The 21,340-nt window shown below is 37.5% G+C and overlaps 1 protein-coding gene across 9 annotated transcripts in view; it reads right to left on the bottom strand.

Moving 5' to 3' along the window:
• The window catches only part of LOC131685041 (adenylate kinase isoenzyme 5), a 34,884-nt gene extending 17,105 nt beyond the window's left edge, over positions 1-17,779 (bottom strand). For 2 of the 9 annotated variants that reach the window (XM_058968415.1, XM_058968420.1), the window contains exon 1: positions 12,939-13,147. The gene's annotated coding sequence lies outside the window, so the exon portion shown is untranslated. Of the gene's footprint in view, positions 1-12,938; positions 13,149-17,669 lie in introns of those variants that run through there. The other 7 variants (XM_058968424.1, XM_058968421.1, XM_058968423.1 and 4 more) reach the window with 7 other exon arrangements.
• Between the last annotated feature and the right edge of the window lie 3,561 nt (positions 17,780-21,340).

Below are 21,340 nucleotides of genomic sequence, written 5' to 3'. Positions count from 1 at the left end.
AGACTTTGAATGGATGTTAGTGACCTAATACTACAAATCGAAGCAGTTGTGGTCATATTTTGGAAAATTTTTCACCTTTATACATTCATTGCAGAATTTATTAAAATCGACATTTTCTGCGTGTTCGTACTTATCACCCTGTAATTCCGGAACCGGAAGTCGGATCCATTAGAAATTCAATAGCAGCCTATGGGAACGTTGCACCTTTCATTTGGGACTAAGTTTGTAAAAATCGGTTCATCCATCTCTGAGAAAAGTGAGTGAGATTGTGTTCGCGTACACACACACAGACGCACATACACACACACATACATACACACACATACATACACACACACAGACATTTGCCGAACTCGACGAACTGAATCGAATGGTATATGTCACTCGGCCCTCCGGGCCTCCGTTAAAAAGTCGGTTTTCAGAGCAATTGCAATACCTTTCTATTGAGAAAGGCAAAAAGGTGCGAAATCGGCAAAGTCCCAAAAAGTCGATTTTTATAAAAAAAATGTTTTTCGAGATAACATAAAATCTCGACGTTTCATGCATTTTAAAGATGTTTGGCATCAAAAATACGAATTCGATTTCTGAAATTTCTTTGAAAAAAAATATGAGTTCAGGCTTATATGGGAATTTCATGTGTGACCGGACCGTTCAGTCTATATTTCCGGAACCATACAAGCGATCCGTGCGAAATTTTATAGACATCTGTGGGGATAATATAGCTATTATTTGGGACTAAGTTTGTGAAAATCGACCCAACCATTTCCGAGAAACTGATACGAGTTTGCTAGTTATGAAAGATGGCCGCTTTTCCCGGGCACTTCCGGAACCGTCTATGGTGGTTAATGTAGTCAACGAAAGTTTGGTTGGCCGTCGGTGACCTAGAACAGCAAATTTAAGTTGTTTGAGAGACATTTTAGCGAAATTTTTACCTTTTTTGCTTTCATCGGAGTATCGGTTTGAATCACAATTTGCTATGTGATCGCACGCCACAACCTGCAACTCCGGAACCGGAAGTCGGATCGGGATGAAATTAAATAGCCATTTACGGGGACGCAATACCTTTCATTTGAGGCCAAGTTTAGTCGAATCGGTCTAGCCATCTCCGAGAAACCGATGTGACTGTTATTCTGAATTTAGATACTTCCGCCGGGGCTTCCGGAACCGAGGATGGTGGCCAATGTGGCCAAATAGACTTTGAATGGATGTTAGTGACCTAATACTACAAATCGAAGCAGTTGTGGTCATATTTTGGAAAATTTTTCACCTTTATACATTCATTGCAGAATTTATTAAAATCGACATTTTCTGCGTGTTCGTACTTATCACCCTGTAATTCCGGAACCGGAAGTCGGATCCATTAGAAATTCAATAGCAGCCTATGGGAACGTTGCACCTTTCATTTGGGACTAAGTTTGTAAAAATCGGTTCATCCATCTCTGAGAAAAGTGAGTGAGATTGTGTTCGCGTACACACACACAGACGCACATACACACACACATACATACACACACACATACATACACACACAGACATTTGCCGAACTCGACGAACTGAATCGAATGGTATATGTCACTCGGCCCTCCGGGCCTCCGTTAAAAAGTCGGTTTTCAGAGCAATTGCAATACCTTTCTATTGAGAAAGGCAAAAAGGTGCGAAATCGGCAAAGTCCCAAAAAGTCGATTTTTATAAAAAAAATGTTTTTCGAGATAACATAAAATCTCGACGTTTCATGCATTTTAAAGATGTTTGGCATCAAAAATACGAATTCGATTTCTGAAATTTCTTTGAAAAAAAATATGAGTTCAGGCTTATATGGGAATTTCATGTGTGACCGGACCGTTCAGTCTATATTTCCGGAACCATACAAGCGATCCGTGCGAAATTTTATAGACATCTGTAGGGATAATATAGCTATTATTTGGGACTAAGTTTGTGAAAATCGACCCAACCATTTCCGAGAAACTGATATGAGTTTGCTAGTTATGAAAGATGGCCGCTTTTCCCGGGCACTTCCGGAACCGTCTATGGTGGTTAATGTAGTCAACGAAAGTTTGGTTGGCCGTCGGTGACCTAGAACAGCAAATTTAAGTTGTTTGAGAGACATTTTAGCGAAATTTTTACCTTTTTTGCTTTCATCGGAGTATCGGTTTGAATCACAATTTGCTATGTGATCGCACGCCACAACCTGCAACTCCGGAACCGGAAGTCGGATCGGGATGAAATTAAATAGCCATTTACGGGGACGCAATACCTTTCATTTGAGGCCAAGTTTAGTCGAATCGGTCTAGCCATCTCCGAGAAACCGATGTGACTGTTATTCTGAATTTAGATACTTCCGCCGGGGCTTCCGGAACCGAGGATGGTGGCCAATGTGGCCAAATAGACTTTGAATGGATGTTAGTGACCTAATACTACAAATCGAAGCAGTTGTGGTCATATTTTGGAAAATTTTTCACCTTTATACATTCATTGCAGAATTTATTAAAATCGACATTTTCTGCGTGTTCGTACTTATCACCCTGTAATTCCGGAACCGGAAGTCGGATCCATTAGAAATTCAATAGCAGCCTATGGGAACGTTGCACCTTTCATTTGGGACTAAGTTTGTAAAAATCGGTTCATCCATCTCTGAGAAAAGTGAGTGAGATTGTGTTCGCGTACACACACACAGACGCACATACACACACACATACATACACACACATACATACACACACACAGACATTTGCCGAACTCGACGAACTGAATCGAATGGTATATGTCACTCGGCCCTCCGGGCCTCCGTTAAAAAGTCGGTTTTCAGAGCAATTGCAATACCTTTCTATTGAGAAAGGCAAAAAGGTGCAAAATCGGCAGTCCCAAAAAGTCGATTTCCAAAAAAAAAAAAATTCGTGATAACATAAAATCTCGACGTTTCATGCATTTTAAAGATGTTTGGCATCAAAAATACGAATTCGATTTCTGAAATTTCATGGGGTCCCCCCTTTGAAAAAAATTTTGAGTTCCGGCTTATATGGGAATTTCATGTGTGACCGGACCGTTCAGTCTATATTTCCGGAACCATACAAGCGGTCCGTGCGAAATGTTACAGACATCTGTGGGGATAATATAGCTATCATTTGGGACTAAGTTTGTGAAAATCGGCCCAACCATTTCCGAGAAACTGATATGAGTTTGCTAGTTATGAAAGATGGCCGCTTTTCCCGGGCACTTCCGGAACCGTCTATGGTGGTCAATGTAGTCAACGAAAGTTTGTTTGGCCGTCGGTGACCTAGAACTGCAAAGTTAAGTTATTTGAGAGACATTTTAGCGAAATTTTTACCTTTTTTGCTTCCATCGGGGTATCGGTTTGAATCACAATTTGCTATGTGATCGCACGCCACAACCCGTAACTCCGGAACCGGAAGTCGGTTGGGGATAAAATTTAATAGCCATTTACGGGGACGCAATACCTTTCATTTGAGGTCAAGTTTGGTCGAATCGGTCTAGCCATCTCCGAGAAACCGATGTGACTGTTACTCTGAATTTGGATACTTCCGCCGGGGCTTCCGGAACCGATGATGGTGGCCAATGTGACCAAAGAGACTTTGAATGGCTGTTAATGACCTAGTACTACAAATCGAAGCAGTTGTGGTCACATTTTGGAAAAATTTTCACCATTATACATTCATTGCAGAATTTCTTAAAATCGACGTTTTCTGCGTGATCGTACTCATCACCCTGTAATTCCGGAACCGGAAGTCGGATCCATTAGAAATTCAATAGCAGCCTATGGGAACGTTGCACCTTTCATTTGGGACTAAGTTTGTAAAAATCGGTTCATCCATCTCTGAGAAAAGTGAGTGAGATTGTGTTCGCGTACACACACACAGACGCACATACACACACACATACATACACACACAGACATTTGCCGAACTCGACGAACTGAATCGAATGGTATATGTCACTCGGCCCTCCGGGCCTCCGTTAAAAAGTCGGTTTTCAGAGCAATTGCAATACCTTTCTATTGAGAAAGGCAAAACATAAAATAACATTCATTTCACATTATTGTCTCCTTAACTACTTAACAAAATAAAACCGCCAACTGGATATATTTTTAATGGCTGGATCTTTTGGCTGCTCTAAAAATGCCAAACGCATATTTGCAACATCCTCAGTAGTTTAAACAGCCGTTTTTTTATGTGTATTGCCGAAATGTTCCGTTTCCGCCACGTACTCAGATGCAGGTCGGTAATTTGCAGCTTCCGCTACGAACCTTAGTTTGCAGGTTAACTAGCTTGAAATAATTCTTAATGACTTTTCACTCATTATTAAGATCAGTATATCCATTGACATTATCTCATCGAGTAGTTGTGAAATCAATAAAAAGCACCAATTGTTATAAGCAATAAAATACCCATTTTTTGACAGCTTATAAAATGGGTAAAGTTTTTTACCGTGTTTATCTACCCGCATTTTTTTATTTCCTCGTTATTCTTTCCTTCTCTCTACACGCTTGATTCCAATTGCACATCGAAGGGTTACAGTAGAGCACGTTTGGATAAATTGAGATCTATACAATCAATTCAGATCTTAGTTGTTTTTGTGAATTAGAAACAGAACTACAATAAGAATTGTTTTGATTCTTTTCTTTTTGCTTATCGCTAAGAGAATAAGTGGGACCATTTAATTCATTAATATAAATCGATAACATATTTTCACGAATTATTGCCCATATATCTATTGTATCACACATCAAAGAAAGTAAATAACGGACGAAAATTATTGTTTTTAGGGGATAGAACCAAACAAATGAAAATTGGATATAGATCGTAAAATACAATATTTTATGAATTTACTTACACTGGTCGGTAGCAAATTGAATCCGAATGTTAACAGCTTAGAAATTAGCTCCACAAATACCCTAAGCTAAGAGTAAATAATTGATTTTAAATATGTGCAATGTTCCAATAAGAATAACATCACATAAAACTTCTGAATACAAAATGTTTTGAAATTTATTGTGAACACAACGGTGATCAATATATTTATTTCGATTTTTGGCATAAATCGTTCCAATTTGCATTGATGCATTATAGAAATATATCTATATTCTGTCTGCCGCAGAGCAAAAAAAATTAAATATTACGCTCGTGAATATAAATGATCATTCTGTCAAAGTTTAATTTTCTGTTTGATCTTTGTTTAATTTTGATTTAAACCTCGCTGAAAAACGTGTATAATTTCAATTCGCAGACCTTCATTGATAATTGATCTTTATTCCAAACTTGTGAAAATTCACTTGAAACGAAAATAAATGTTCTCCCCCACGTCGATAGGTACCATGTTCACTTAGAATGACACTCACAGTTCATTTTAAATTCAAATTGATATATTTTAACCAATTTTTTAATCAAAGTATGAAATCTCGACAAACAAATAATTCCGGCTTAAAAGCCAACTGTCAAAATTCTCTTTGAAAGGGAATTCCGGACAAACTGTTACTCGCCAATCACAGATGTTGGCAGTAAACAAAAGAGAAAAATTTTCTCTTCCATTAACTACTATGAACTGTGTTTATCCAGCAACGGTTTGTCCGGAATTTCCTTTTCAAAGAGAATTTTGACAGTTTGGTTTTAACCAGTAATCATATTTTTGTCGAGAAATAACTATCATGGCACCAATTACAACTGATGGTTTAGCCACCTCTAACTCGACGAGCGCCTATTCAAACTGAATAAAAACATGCATATGTATATCAACTTATTTTCTTTTGTGCATATTATGTCACTACAAAGTACTGCACATCATCGGCCAACTTTCAACTATCCAACACGTTAAAGTTCTATGTTCAGAAATATATCGGCAACAAGTTGACAAAATTGTTCTCAAGCCCTATGGAACGAGATATTTGAAGAAGAAAAGCTATTTTACTGCAAGAAAATATCGGAATGACTTTACTCATTTTCTTTAACTTGAATTTGTTGTTTTTTTAACATTGACGTGTAACGCAGATCAGAACGCAGCCATATAAATGACAGCATCGTTTGATTAAAGCTTACCAAATATTTTAGGCCGGTTTAAAAGTTAGTCCGGTTTAAAAACAGTTAGTACGGCTTTGTGCTTACGGCTATAGGTGGATTAAAACAGGTTTTTTTCTACATGATAGTACGTTAATTTTTTCTTCTACACAACCCAACTGCAAGCAACTGACGAGCTACAGGCCAACATTCAATGCGTTGTTGGCGAAATGTTTCCAGTTATTCTCCAAAAAATTATCAACATTAGACCGAGCAAAAGGGATTTTTAAAACGTAGTTACGGTGGACGTTCAGCTGAAATTTTAAAACATTAAATTGTAGATCAATTGCCACTGAAACACACAAACATCAATTGTTATCAGCGGTTTTTTGCACATTTTATTACTTCAAAAAACGACGAAAAAACACCCTTTAGTTTCAAACGTATTATTAAATAGACTGAGATTATAAGATGTGCCTTATATTTGATAACATCAACCAGGGTGTCCTACATCAAATTGCATCAAGGAAAACATGATGTAGAAAATAACCCATTGGATATTTTCTCTTGAAAATTTTGATAAAATTAGTTTAGAGTGTATTGTTTACACTGTATTTTTATCGCTGTCAGTTTTTCGAAAATTTAAAAAATGGAGCCACATGAAAAGCAAAGTCGCGAATTGATTTTACGCAAGGACCTGGAAAATAGACAACTCTCTCATCGGGACATCGAAAATAACTCGGAATCGTTCGGTCAACGGTGAGTCGTGTGATTAAACGTTACTACCAAACTCTGAGCATCGAACGGAAGGAGAAATGCACTCAGAATGGATGTGCTTTTAGTGATCAGAATCAGAAGCGTGTAGTGAAAGCAATTAAGCGGAATCCCAATGCTTCGGTCAGGGATGTGGCCAGAAAGTTGAATCTGTCCAAGTCTTTTATTAAGAGAGCCAAGGACCGAGAGGGACTGCATACGTACGAAGTGCAGAAGGCTCCAAGTCGTGGCGAAAGCCAAATGCGGTTGGAAACGCTGACGAAGCCTCATTGTCTTATGATGGCAGACTTCCGGCCAACGAGGTCACTTTCGTACCCAAGAAAATAAACCTCCAAAACGCACCGGAACTAAGGCCCATCGAAAAATTCTGGGCAATTATGAAGCAGACACTGCGAAAGCATTCCAAGGAGGTCAAATCTGAGGAAGACATGAAGAAAAAGTAGGTTTCCGTACAGATGAAGCTGCAGCCAGATGTTGCACAGAACCTAATTAGTGGAGTTAAGCGTAAGGTGTGAGCGTATGAAGTTGAACGAAATAAATATGGCGAAAGCTTGCTAATGGGTTATATTTTACTATCTGAAAGTTTGAAAAGGATTGGTCCACTGGGAAATTTTTGCAGTGTTTTTTCAGTGATACAGTGATGTGGGACACCCTGGTGATAGTAAAGAAGGGGCATTCCACGCAAAAGTTGCAATCATTTTTTTTTTTCAAATAAATTTTGTCGGTTCAGCAAACAAAAATATTCGACCCGTTTTTTTATTTCAATACAGTAGGCGGAACTTCCAAAAATTTTCGTTGGGGGGATTGTAATGTTTGAAAAAAGTACTTTTTTCAATCGCTTGTAGGTACTGTAATAACTAAAAAAGATACAAAATAATGGCCAAGACATGAAATGTGTGCTTCTTTCCCAGCTTTCGGATAAAGGAATATTTTATTGAAATTTGAAAAATTCCAAATTTGTTCAACAAAAATGTGTCTAAAAGTAAAAATGGGATTCTTTAAAGAGCCGTTTATATATCACGTGGACAAAAAAGCCTTCCTTTTTGACCCACTCCACTCCCTCTGGGACAAGCGTAGACAATTCCTGTACCCCTACCTCTCCACCTTATGATGTCCACGTGAACTCTCTATGAATGTTTTCGGGTTTTTCATAAAAAATAGTTTTTTTTGACAGTTTTCCGATGTGTTACTACTATGATACTGAAGGACTTAATTGAAATCATTAAAACTTCAACCACAGAATGTCATACACTTCTCGAGTCTTTTGTGAAATTTCCGTGTAAACATTTCATTTTTGAACAACATATTTACGTTTTAAACACAAAATTGAAGTGCGCACTTACATACAATGATGTTATAAGTACTTTGACTATTTCGAAATCATGAAAAAAAATTAAGGTAAGCGCTCACACTAATGACGAAACAAATTTGTTTCATTTTCAATAACAATATACTGAAAAGTCCACATGGACATTTCCCACACCCCAAACACTCCCAATGTACAAGCGTGGACTTTCTCGTGACCCCTACCCTCCCCCAAAGTTTCGACTACATTAGATATCTTTTGAGAATATTTCCTTTGGAGTCAAAATTGACGACGGCGTTCAGCACCTACTAGTTGCCTCGTTGTGGAGGCTAGCTCTACCGCCGAGGACTACATCGAGTAGATCCCCAGGAAGTGGAGAGTTAAATGTATCACTTGTATCGTGACAAAACTGGGAGCAAATTGGTTCACGAAACGGACATAGGTACCGTAAACCGGGATGACTTTGATCATTGGGGTGACATTGATCACTCGAAACTTTTTTCGTAGATCGCTTATTAAACCACATTAGTCTACCGAATCATTTTAATTTGAATTGAATTTGAATTGCCACCCCTCCGGGTTTGACCCGGAGACTCCGGTTTTCGGGAGCGATCTCCGGGCCTCCGGGTTTCACATCAATTTCTCCGGGTTTGGTGGGAAGAATATTTTCATTTTTTTGGAATTAATTGATTCTTTACAAAATATTTAAAAAGTCTAAGTTAACTATTACTCTGATTCAGTTTTTTTGACTAACCTTCGTTTCAAGGTGGCGAAGATGAGTTCACCAAATATTGCTGATTTCTTTCACAAAGCAATGAATATGAAAAACAAATCAAATTTACTACAAATTAAGGAAAGTAATATTTCGCTATATGCTACAACTGAAATGTAGCATCCTACTAAGTCGCTCAAAATGATGTAAAACAGTTATTTTGGTGCAATTTTACCAAATCACATCACTGTTAGTGGTGCTTATCGACCGCTGCACCAAGGTATGGCAGATTTAACCAACTGACTAGGTCAACATCAAACGAGTTCTTCTCGTGCTGTTGCTACTCCTGCAGCAACCTATAACTGTGGGCTAGGTAGGTGAGTTTTGCCATTTTGTTGTGACCTCTGGTGATGAATAACCGACACCAAATAGTGCTTCCCATATGATGCCGCAGCCTCCTTTGCTCTCCCTTTCCTGTTAGTTATGGAGGAGAGCAATGCTCGTTCGACTTATCCTCCACAGCGAGAGTTGGTGCTTTTGTATTCTTGGCACTTAGTCGGGGAAGTGAAATACTACACCAGATTAAACCAACAAACCCGTCCATAAATGTGAAAAATTTACAGCTTTACTGTAACGTAGTAATAAAAAGCGATTAAAGTGCTCTAAAATGCCGAGCAATCGCTTTGATTCCAATTTCCGTCTAGTTCCACTCAAAATCCACCACCCCCCAGGTCAGTGAAAATCTCCGGGTCAAAGCCTCTCCAGAGGTGGCAACCCTAAAAATACTGATTTGTTATACTTTTTGAGTATATTGTTCGGTTTTTGGGTACAAAAACTGCAAAAAAACCAAAATTTGACTTCACCTGATTTTTACGAAGCTTCGTAAAGTGTCTATTTTTTATAAAACAAATAAATCTCAGATTTGAGCAAGAGTAATAAATCACAAGCGAGTTTTTATTTTCCTTTAGTTTGGGATATGCTAAATGTAGTTTTAAGAATTTGTTTATTTTTAATACATTTTTTGTGAAACTAGTTGGCAATAATTTCAAATTATTTTAAGCTAAAATTCGCAACATTTTTTTATTGTTCAATATTCCAACGTGTTAAAATGGATGATTTTTTTTGTACATTGACAAAACACTGAAACAAAACAATTTTAGCAGTTTTAAAAGCTTTCAGAATTTTTTTTTCTAGTTGGACACAAATTATACGAATTTCGGTTACTCGAATTTTACAGCACATTGAAATACTTTGTATAATACTAATTAACATCTATTTAACAATGAGTATCTTTCCAGAATTAGTTTAAACAAACATTTGAATGAAAAGCATTGACATCGATAACTTAACGTGGGTTAACATGCAGGTTATCAAAGTCACCCCGGAACACGAAAACGGTCTTCAACTTGAAATCATTATTGAAAAAATAGCTGTAAACGGACAATTTTAGGTAAAACCATCCAATCTTGTTCTCCATACATAAGTACATGGTTTAAAAATATTAAACTCGAAAAAAATGCGTTGCGTCTAAAAATATGTAATGATTACTTCGAAAAGTGATCAATGTCACCCCGGTTTACGGTACCGAGGGAAATTCTGTCGCCGGGGAACTCTCAGTCGGAGTACCCAACCAACATATTTTGTTTCATCACCATCTATTTGTGATATGTCATCAAAACGTACGTTGTATTGCAAATCAATATTGCCACCTAGTTTCAAAGCGAGTTCAATTATGTTTGGAAAAGTTTTGGTGTTGGAATAATACGATGTTACTTTATCAAGATAAAATGGAACATTTGGAAACGAATATTTTGCTCTTCTATACTTAACGGCGTGTCTAGATTTAGTGTGAATTTTTCAATTTTACGTTTATATTTTCAACGCGCCCTCAAATGAAATCAGAAAATATAATAATTAGCTAGAGCACTCCAGGCGAATGACGCAGTTTTCGATAGCGCCTAACAATATGCAATTCGAATATGGCGCAAACATTTATAAAAGCATCATGGCCGCTTTCTCGTTGTGGCTAATTCGTTGACAGAGGCAAAACAATGATTAAAGATGCATCGTTGATGTCCTCTCGTTGTTGCAAATTTGTTTTGTTGAAGTTCCGGCAAGTAATTTCAAAGTTTTCAAGTATTTTGTTCTTCATATGATACTTATTGCAAACAAACGCTGACAGATGCTTTCCACTATAGTATTGAGTTACATAATAGGATCCACCTACTAAGCATCGTTTAGAGTCGATGTTGTTAAATGGAAAATAATGCTTTTAGTCAACAAAACCACTTTTTACTGTTCGATTAGTATCAACAAACTTGCTTGTGGTCTATTAGCAACAAACCATGTTCTGAATAAATACTTCAATACTTTTCTACAACTGATATTCAACCAAATAGATTAAATTTATTCTCAAACTTGTTACATATGTTGCTTGAACAGGGTAGTTTCACCGTCTGGCAACGGATATCAGCTTCGAGAAAAATTCCGATGCCGGGGAAGTCTCAGTCGGATTAAGGTGAGTTTACCACCGGAAACTATCCGAGTAGATCGCGACAAAGCTGGGTGCTAAATGGCTCGCGAAATCAGGAATTAGGAATCAGAAAATTTTGGCTCAAACAGCCCGCTCCACGTATGTAGTCTGAGATTTGTGCCTTGCCGTGTCTTCTCATCATGGAAGATTATTTCCTTTAAAAGTATCAATTACTTTGTCATAAATTGTGAATCTATCCAAAAGCTCAAGATAAAACAATTTTTCGCTTAATTACACGTTGTGTACCAATCAAAGGGAATTTAATTTATATCGATTCAGCCAAACCACCCGCTTCGCATTTCCCCGTAGCACTACAAATGTTCCTTGAACTTTTGTCCGACGGTGCGGTGTGCCTCCATGTCATTAGGATCTGAAGCGCGGAAGTACAGTTAAAGTACCAAGAGCGAATATTCGCTCATTTATTGCCCGTTGATTGCATGTACCCTGAAGCATCCACACGATGAATTATTTAGTTGCCTCTAATGATGATATTCTAATGCTTACTCGAGTACTATTTACAACAGTTCACCAATGGCGGGACATTACAACTTCTACGCATTGTTGGCAGAAACACCTGCTGCTGTAATTACTAGATTAAAATTCTACAACTGACAATTCTTTTACTCGTGAGAAAGGTGAATGGAATAATGATCAGAAGGGACATATCGACCAGAATTGGTTAAATTACATTTGGGACGTATGCTTTTTTCAACAACGACATACAATAATTCATTCCAACGGAAAAAATAATAACAATATGTAATAAAACTTTTCGTTTAGTTCTTCTTCAATACACTTAAACGCAATTGCGTTTTCCAAAATTTTAGTGACCATGAGTACTTCAAACTGGCCTTGTTCTAAAATTTAGTTGAACTTATTTCAGGATGTTAGATACCAGTGATACACAATAAGATCCAATAAAAAACACGCATTTAACCGATTTTCAAAATTCTTGAAGTAACATTTCGTACGATGCGAATTAAAATTTCCATCAAGTAATAAAGAACAAGTAGATGTTCAAAGCGAAATAGGCAGTATTTGCTTGATCTATATTGATCATTGTTATTAGGAAAATTGACATTTCTCAAAAAAACAGCATATTCCGAAAAGTCAAAAAACGTTTGCTTCATCCGACTCTTCTAGACTTAGAAAACTATTTCGTAGACCATAACTATTCTTCCGGTTAACGCATCAGGTTCTAATATATGTGTATAACTCTTACAACAGTACACTCGACACCAGAAAATCGATAAATCTCACTCAAATTGTCAATCATTTGCCAGTACAACGGGTATCTTCAACATGCTCATCACCGACATGAGTTCAGGAAGGCTATACATATGCTTCATACCGAACAAACGATAACTCGTCTGCACGGTAAAAAGTACCACCCAAACGAAACATAGTTTTAATTTGGTATCCTCATGCAAGTCGCTATCGCCAATGGCACCGTGGCCGATGATTGCGTGGCCTTTCACTTTGGATACATAGGTATGTAGTCGCGATGGTGGTCAAAACAAAAGTTATCATCGTCGTCATCATCATTATGAATCTCGAATCCTTTTGGCGTGAACGTCTATCACTATCAACAAAGAAATCAGTTTTCACTTGTGAAATCCCAAATCTATCGGAACACAAAACACGAACGTTCTGGACGATTTCATCTAGCCGTGAAGTGAACAGAGATCTTCAGTAAAATTTGAATTTTACTGTTGATTGAAACCGAAAACGCACACTCCCGCTCGAAACAACATGTTATCCGATTGAAATGCCGCCTCTCACTGTCAATGTCGCATACGTTGGCGAAAGCTTTTTAGCCTCACCAGCGGGTGTTCAATTTAATACTTACTCGCCATATGAGTGCGCCGTTGATTTGAATGAAAAAAGCGCATATAAATAATTGATCTGAAACCGTTGCGACACATGGGCGTTGGAACGTAACGTAAATATATTGTAGTAGTAATCCGTTGAGCACAAACACTGACAATGGGTCACCCATGTCCGAGTTGGCTACCGGAAGTTTGTTTGGGTGCCGTGTTGGGAACCATAACTATACAATAGTAGAATGTGTAAGTGGTAGTACAATTATAAAGCTATCTGTTGTTTGACAACATGGTCTGTGGAAAGGATGATACGTTTTAAATGAGTGTGGAAATTTGATCCTGTAAGTGCAGCAAAATATAAAGATTTTCTTTGATCTGCAATCAATGTATTGTTTACAGATTATATTTAATCATTCTGCATTGAATGTACCTTGCTTGACGATAATAATTTTACAAATAAATCCAATAATATAGTAAAGATGGAACCAGCATAACAAAATTTAAAGCACATTTATAATCATGCAAGAGAATATCTATTTACAACAATATCGGATCAATTCACTGTCTTTCGAAATTGATCCTTTAGAACCCTCATAATACAACGTTAAAATTCTTGTGAGTAAACCTGTAGCAACAAGTTTATATGTGACCAACCAAAGATTTATAGTGCCCACTGTGCTCCGAAAAATAGTCAATCTTTCCTCCGGTTTCCTCAGCATACTCAGACCATGCTGTTTACGTATGCTATTCAGATCGCCATGTGTCAATCCTGTAAATTAAAATAAATAAGTAATAAGAACCTATAACCGCTCAAAATAATGTAATCTAGAGTAATACCATACATCAGCATGTTCAACTACATCACGATCTATTGGACAACAACTGATCGTTTAATCAACAACTGAGCTCAGTACTCAGTACTGAATATTAGTTGTGGAAAAGTATCAAAGCATTTTTTTCAGGTCATGGTTCGTTGCTAATAAACCACAAACAAGTTTGTTGCTGCCAATCGGGGCGTAAAAAGTGGTTTTGTTTACTAAAAGAATTATATTCTATTTAACAACACCAACTTTAAACGATACTTAGTAGGTGGATCCTATTATGTCTGATAACTGTTAGTTGAAAGTAACTCAATACTATAGTGGAAAGCAACGGTCAGCGTTTGTTTGCAATAAGTATCATATAAAGAACAAAATACTTGCAAACTTGTGAAATTCTTGTCGACACTTTAACAAAACGAATTTGCAACAACGAGAAGGCGTCATCGATGCATCTGTATTCCATGTTTTTATTCTGTTAACGAATCAGCCACAACGAGAAGGCGGCCATGATGCCTTTATAAATGTTTGCGCCATATTGGCATATTGTTAGGCGCAATCGAAAATTGCATCATTCGACTGGAGTGTTCTATCTAATTAATATATTTTCATCCATTTCTGATTTCAATTGAGGGCGCGTTCAAAATTCAAACGGAAGATTGAAAAATTCACGGTAAATTTTGACGCGCCGGTGAAATTTAAGTATAGAAGAGCAAAATATTCGCTTCCAAATGTTCCATTTTATCTTGACAAAATAACATCGAAATATTCCAACACCGAAAATTTTCCAAACATACTTGAACTCGATTTGAAACTAGGAGGCAATATTCATTTGCAATGCAGCGTACGTTTTCGCGACATGTTACAAATAGACTCCACCTTAGGGATTTTTTGGTGATGAAAAAGTTTAACATTAACAATCATTTGATTAAAAATTGGAACAAGGAGAAACAATAACTAGACAATCAGTAGATTTTTTATAAGGAAAGCAAAAGATTTTTGATTCCAACATCAGTAGCAGAGAAAGCGAGGAGAGGGCGGACAAAAATAAGAAGGATAAAAGAAATTAAACTTGCAGCTTTGTAGCAAACGGAAGATCACTATCAGCACATCATGAACCGGATCGCCGACTAGCCTCCTTGGATCCACTGGGCACTCTTGGGTTCACATTTGTAGGTAGCTGTTTAGCAAGCCAACCAAAAGAGAAGATATGCATAAGATTTGGAGGATAGCCTGCACATCTCGTACTAGAACCAGGTCGAAGGGATTCGTTTACCGGAGATCTGGCGCTACACACATAAAAAAATCGTGTAAATTTGCGTCTCCTGACCATGACATATACGAGCATCAAAAATTACATAGCTTTACGTTTGATTTACATAATTTTACATATCATTGAATTTGGCGAGACTCCACATGTGACGATTGTTTAAAATGTGGAGGAGTGTAATTTTATGGCACTGCGCATGGAAATACATCTTTCATCTAAAATTAAACAGAACACGGTTATATTTAGTCAATTGCGGTTTGTTAGAATGTGCCAAATTTGGAATTACCTCAACGGTAAAATTCAGATTTTTTTTTTGTGTGTAGAACACTAGGCGCACGACCCGACAACATGTTTAATGACAGCTATCATCGCAAGGGCAAATAACACTCTCCACCACCCCAATATGCGCATTCAACGTATAATGATTGCCAAATATTACGTTTATTTATAATATTATATTTTGATCGCAAAACGTCTATCATTTGAATGTGAATCTACGCGGAATGCCTTTGTCACCGATAAAGGATTTTTAGTTACATGTATTCCGATCAAAGGCCGAATCGAGTACACAGCGAAGGGCCCAGCTTCCAGATGAAATATTGTTTCTCTCGTTAATCCATTGACAAACCGGTACATATAACCACGTTTTTCAGTTTTCATCAAGTTTTTTATTTGCGTTTCCAACGTCGCGAGTATTCGACCTTTTCGCATTCCATCCTGAGCACTCTCTGACAATAACGGAGTGGGACGGCGCTAACAACGTCCACGGTTGTTAGCGCCTGATATTCGTTTCGTCTGACCTTTAATCGCAGTGTAGAAAAACCAGCCAGTCAAAACGTTGGCCACTTACACCAGAGAAATTTCTTATTTTGATTCGATTGTTTCGGATATAGTGAACGCGTTGCTCTTTCGATCAATGAGCACACTAATGAGGTAGAGTACAACGATAAATCGCCGCGCTGGTAGGCATTCGTTTCATTTCCACTATATTCGCATTTTCCACACCGTGCTTTATTTCTACAATGGGCCTGTTGTTTGCAACGACGGCAGTCCATGACTCGCAGTACAAAAGGCGAATAAATAGACGAGCCTCGTTCAAAAGAACAAAGCCGGCGAAAAGCTCGAAATGAGGCTGATGGAAAATAATTTTTCTTATACTCTACGATTTTTGCTGAGCGCAATTGCTTGCATACCCGAATTTTCACTGACTGAAGCACAGGGATCTGGAAGAAGCACTCCCTATTTCGCAATTAAGGCCCATCTCGGAGACCACACCATCAATCTCTACTTCCCGGGCGGGTACATAGACAAAATACTTTCTCGTGCACGGTCGAGTGTTGTTTAGTTAGATCATGCGATATATCGATGATGTTAAATGGCTTGTCTTTGGTCTGGAAGTAGACCATCCAGGAGCCGGTTGTATTAGATATAATAAGCATCGAAAATGACTTATCGGCATTATTTTTGCCATCGGAGAAATGTTCAAAACGACCTCCACTACCTTCCCATTAGTCAACACAATCATGCGGGCTTCAGTGCCTGCGAAATGAAGGTTTTATAGGAGGGAACGGAAAATTAGTGCAACGAAATTCGAAAGAATGGAGTAATTGGTACTTTGCTGTGGAACGGGGAGAAATCACTCCGAATCTTATTACCCACTCGGGAAAAAGGTGTTCCGCCGACCCTGGCAACATACAATACATGGTAAAATTATAAAATTATTATGTCAGAATCGCATACATGAACGACAGATGAGCCTGAATATAGAGGACAGAAGTCAGTAGCAGCCAGCGATCTTCGAATTCAGTGCATCACCCATCAACCCTAATGCCAATATTAAAGAAAGGTTCTTTTCAGAACAATCATAATCATCTTAATGAATAATTTGAAAATTTACCATCCAAACGTGATTGTGTTGAATATCACATTTTCAAATTGTTTCTTATAGTTTATGAATTTTGAATTCTTCAGTAAGGCTCAAAAAGTGCTGGCTAGTTCAACAATTCTGCACTATTAGTGCAATTAACATTTTGGCCAAACTTGGACTAGTAATATATCTTTTGAAATATACTCGAGTGACTAACGTTGAAAAAAGTATTCCTCTATTCAAACATAAAAACCACGTAAAAATGTATTATATTACATATTACACGGTATCCGTATAAATCTAACTGATAGTATAGTGGAACTAAAACGGACACCTATCTCAAAGTTGAAAATAACTTATTCGAATATTCGAAAAAAGAGTTTTGTATTTTGGAAAAAAAAATATTTGAATTGTAAATTCTCTTGAATTGGTACTAATTGATTTGAACAGTCGTAGACAAAAAACCAAAGTGAAAAGCATATTTGATCAATGTTTGTTTTTGTACTTATTATTTAAATTTATTCATTTACGTATTTTCCTCAACAATAGGGTCATGTTTACCTACTTACAGTGGTTTTCAGGGTATATTTACTTGAATTTTAATGGGACTTCATTGGTTAATGATCACAAAACTGCAAACAGAATGTATGCAGCATAGTCGATTTGAGCTCCAACTGGGAAACGTTCTAATGCGTTCTTGCTTTTATTGAAGATTCTTCTACATGAATGGCCGTGAGATATAGACAGGCATTCGACAGTTTTAAAAACAGTTTTCTATCGATCCTCATACATATTTTAAACGTCAAACAAAGAAACCGCCTTTCCTGAAAAAGTTTCAGCAATACCTTTCTCTGTTCCACAAACGAGTGTGACTGAGCAGAAGTAACTGTTTTATTTGGGAGTTAAACTCGTAACTACAAATCTATGCACTATGCTGCATTCCTTCCTAAAAAGGAAAAATTGGGTAAACACCAATCTTTCTCCCAAAGGCGAAAATTTTTGGTGAAACCACACTTTGTACGTGAAGGACACAAATCCTAATCAAATAAATTCATGGGTGCCTTTCGACTTCGTCTCATCGGAAACCGACACTAACTTGATGTCGGAATACGTTAGCACCGGCTTTATTACAAATCTTTTGTGGTAAGCTCCTAGCAACCAAATATAGCGGAAAGCGCACTTAACCTCACGTTAGCTCTGTCCGAATTTTTTTTCACTCTCTTGAAAGTTGAATAAGTAAACATTTATTGATCTACATGAATGAATTCCTAGAGAATAGAAGATTGTATTATATGTACAACAAAAACACGTTGTGTATAGCATTGCCGTACAAAGTGAAAGTGAAATCAATAACGATAATAACTCTGCCTTAAACTATCGGTACACGCCTTCTATAGAAGACACGTGTTTGTATTCCAGTGTGAATAATTCAAAGTTTTACAGTTTTGAATTTTCAATTTGCTGTGTTATCGTTATGATACCATTCGAACTTTTTTCCACTTACATTTAACACAGCGATCGAACCTTCTAAAAAAAGGGGGCGACAAACAGTTCTCACCATAAATTTTTAATGGCTAGCCCATAGTCACACCACGCTATTACTGGGCAAAGTAAGGGAGACTGGAGCTAGTTGATATTGTTTTGAATTTCCGTTTTTTAAGATTTCATTAAGGTAAATTGTGTAAACTAAAACACATTGTAGAAAAGATCTTCATAAACATAAACATGTAACTTCTAAGCTCCTCCAAACTTACCCCAACTCTGAAGCAATTTGTCGCTACGCCAATAAAAAGATATGAACTAGAAAGCCCCGATAGAAAGAATTGGCAGTCCTTTCCAAAATGCTATATATGAACTGGTCGACCGTACCAGGTTTTAAATGTCGGAATTTTGATTTCGACGTGTATCCCTTGTTAAAGAGTAAGTTTATTTTGTAATTTTCGTTTGGTTGGAAACAAAAGACTCTCTAGCGTACGAGGAACAACCTGGATTAGGTGTTGACGCCAACTTAATCTCAGCCACATGCCTGAAAACGAAAAAAAAAATTATTTGTGGTTAGGTATAAAACCATACGGATACTTAAAATCAAGTTCATTGATTTCCAAAAAACGCACTGGCAGGGAAATGGTGCACAGCCGCCGTCTTGTGATACAATTACGGCCAATTTCTTCACTTGGATGATCACCGGTTTTCGTTGAAAACCGGTTTTCGGCTAATTGGTCACCAGCCGACAACTGGTTTTCAGCGAAAACCGGTTTTCATCCAGTGAAGAAATTGGCCATTACTATTTTTTGTATTTCACGATTAGTATTATAAATTCCATTTTATAGAATCTTGATTCATTGCTTTATTGCGTCAAGAAAAATTCTTAAAAAATGACACTCGACATTTTATTGTGCTCTACAGTTTTGTAACCCTTAAACTGACTTCTTTTTTACTATAAAGTATTGAGTCATTCTTCCCTGGACATCTTATGTCCAATACAAACGTAGAAGAAAGTGTTCCGCCAATTCACTCTTACCATCAACTAACCCTTGTTTCCCCTATTATTGTCACATGAAAAAAAACTCTCCTTGATTCTTGAGCCCATATAACCCCTAAACTCTTGCTCCGGTTTGCTACCAGAGAAAGAAAGAAGATGGAAATAAAGGACCAGTTTCCTACCTGCTTGCTCCGGAGTACTTCCACTTTCTTCTGGTACTGGAACAAAACCTATTGAGTTTAGAGCTGCCCCATAGAAAATCCTCCCGATTTTCCCACAGACTAAATCGGTTTGCGTCGGCACAATCGGCCGACTATGCCACCAATTAATCGGTCGATTGTTGCACCGACTCTTATGGGAGTTTAACATGGACGTCTACAACCGCGACAACCGATTAGATATGACTGACGAAATCTGTTGAAATCGGTCTATTTCAACCTATTAAATCGATCGATCAGTTGGTAGTTTAAAACTGGAACCAGATTCACACAGATTAAATTTGGCCATTAATATGGTGACGAAAATTGTTCTCCGACAAAACCCAACTTAGTCGGTTAATTAATCTGTCGACCTCGAAGCACCCGATTTCGTCGGTCGACTGGGAAATTTATGAACTGTCAAATTTTCTATGGGGTGAATCTAAATTGTCATCGCATTTCATATGCCATTTTTTCTTGTAGCAAAAAACTGAATCAACCCCAGCTTTTGTCAAAATCTATGAGCTGTCAGCGGTTGAGGTTGCAAGATGACTCAGTTTCGGGGTCAAGCAGAAACAATAGTCCTTTGTACCAGAGGATTGGATCGCAAAAACTTTAACGATCCTTCTTTCTGATCAAACAAGTTTCCGTTTGAGAAACCATTCTATGATATGGAAGTATCATTGCTCGGAAATCGGTGAAAAGACCTTCTATAACGATTACATTAGAGAAATTTAAACGGAAAACTTTTTTCTACCTCGAGTCACTTGTCATTACACCACAGACTAACAAACACTATACTGTGCTATAACACATAATTAACAAAATGGGGATAAGAGAAATTATGTTTCAAGAGGGAATAAATAGGGTAATGAGCCTATTTGACTTAATTAGGGAGAGTGCCGCGATATTTTGATAATTACTCCACAGAGAACAGACATCCATGATCGAACAAAAATATTTAAAAAACGTGTGTAAACATTTGAATTAATATACGATAAACACTAGCGCCGCCACACCAACCTATCCCAACTATCCGTCAAATCCATTCCGGAACCGGTTCGAAATCCTGAATGGATTCAGTATGGAATCTTGCTCAAAGATAACAACCGATTCCGACTCTATCGGTTGATGCATTTGAGCTGGAATTTATACTGGAAGTCCGAACCGGTTTGGACTAGTTTGACTGGGTAGAGGAATAACCGCTGTCAATTCAGTCGAACTCAGCCACAAAAAAACATGACGACAGTAGCGCACCTGGTTTGGATATCCCAACTACCTTCGAAATTACAGAGATATTACACAAGTTGAATGCTGAAGATGGACGTCTGTTCTCTGTGATTACTCAGCCTTTAATTGATGGAATTTCAATAAATTAGTATCAATAGATTTATTTCTTTCTTAAAACAAGAATAAATACAAATACGGCATAACATTGATAAAGTGCTTATGTGTACGCACAATCCAATTTTCTTCCTACCATTTGATCCAATGCGTTGAGCAAAGATGACAAACGCTGTACTAATTAACGGTTTCAAATGCATAAGATCATA

This window comes from Topomyia yanbarensis, chromosome 2 (genome assembly GCF_030247195.1).
Source record: "Topomyia yanbarensis strain Yona2022 chromosome 2, ASM3024719v1, whole genome shotgun sequence".
NCBI lineage: Eukaryota > Metazoa > Arthropoda > Insecta > Diptera > Culicidae > Topomyia > Topomyia yanbarensis.
This window is presented reverse-complemented; position numbering and strand designations above follow the sequence as displayed.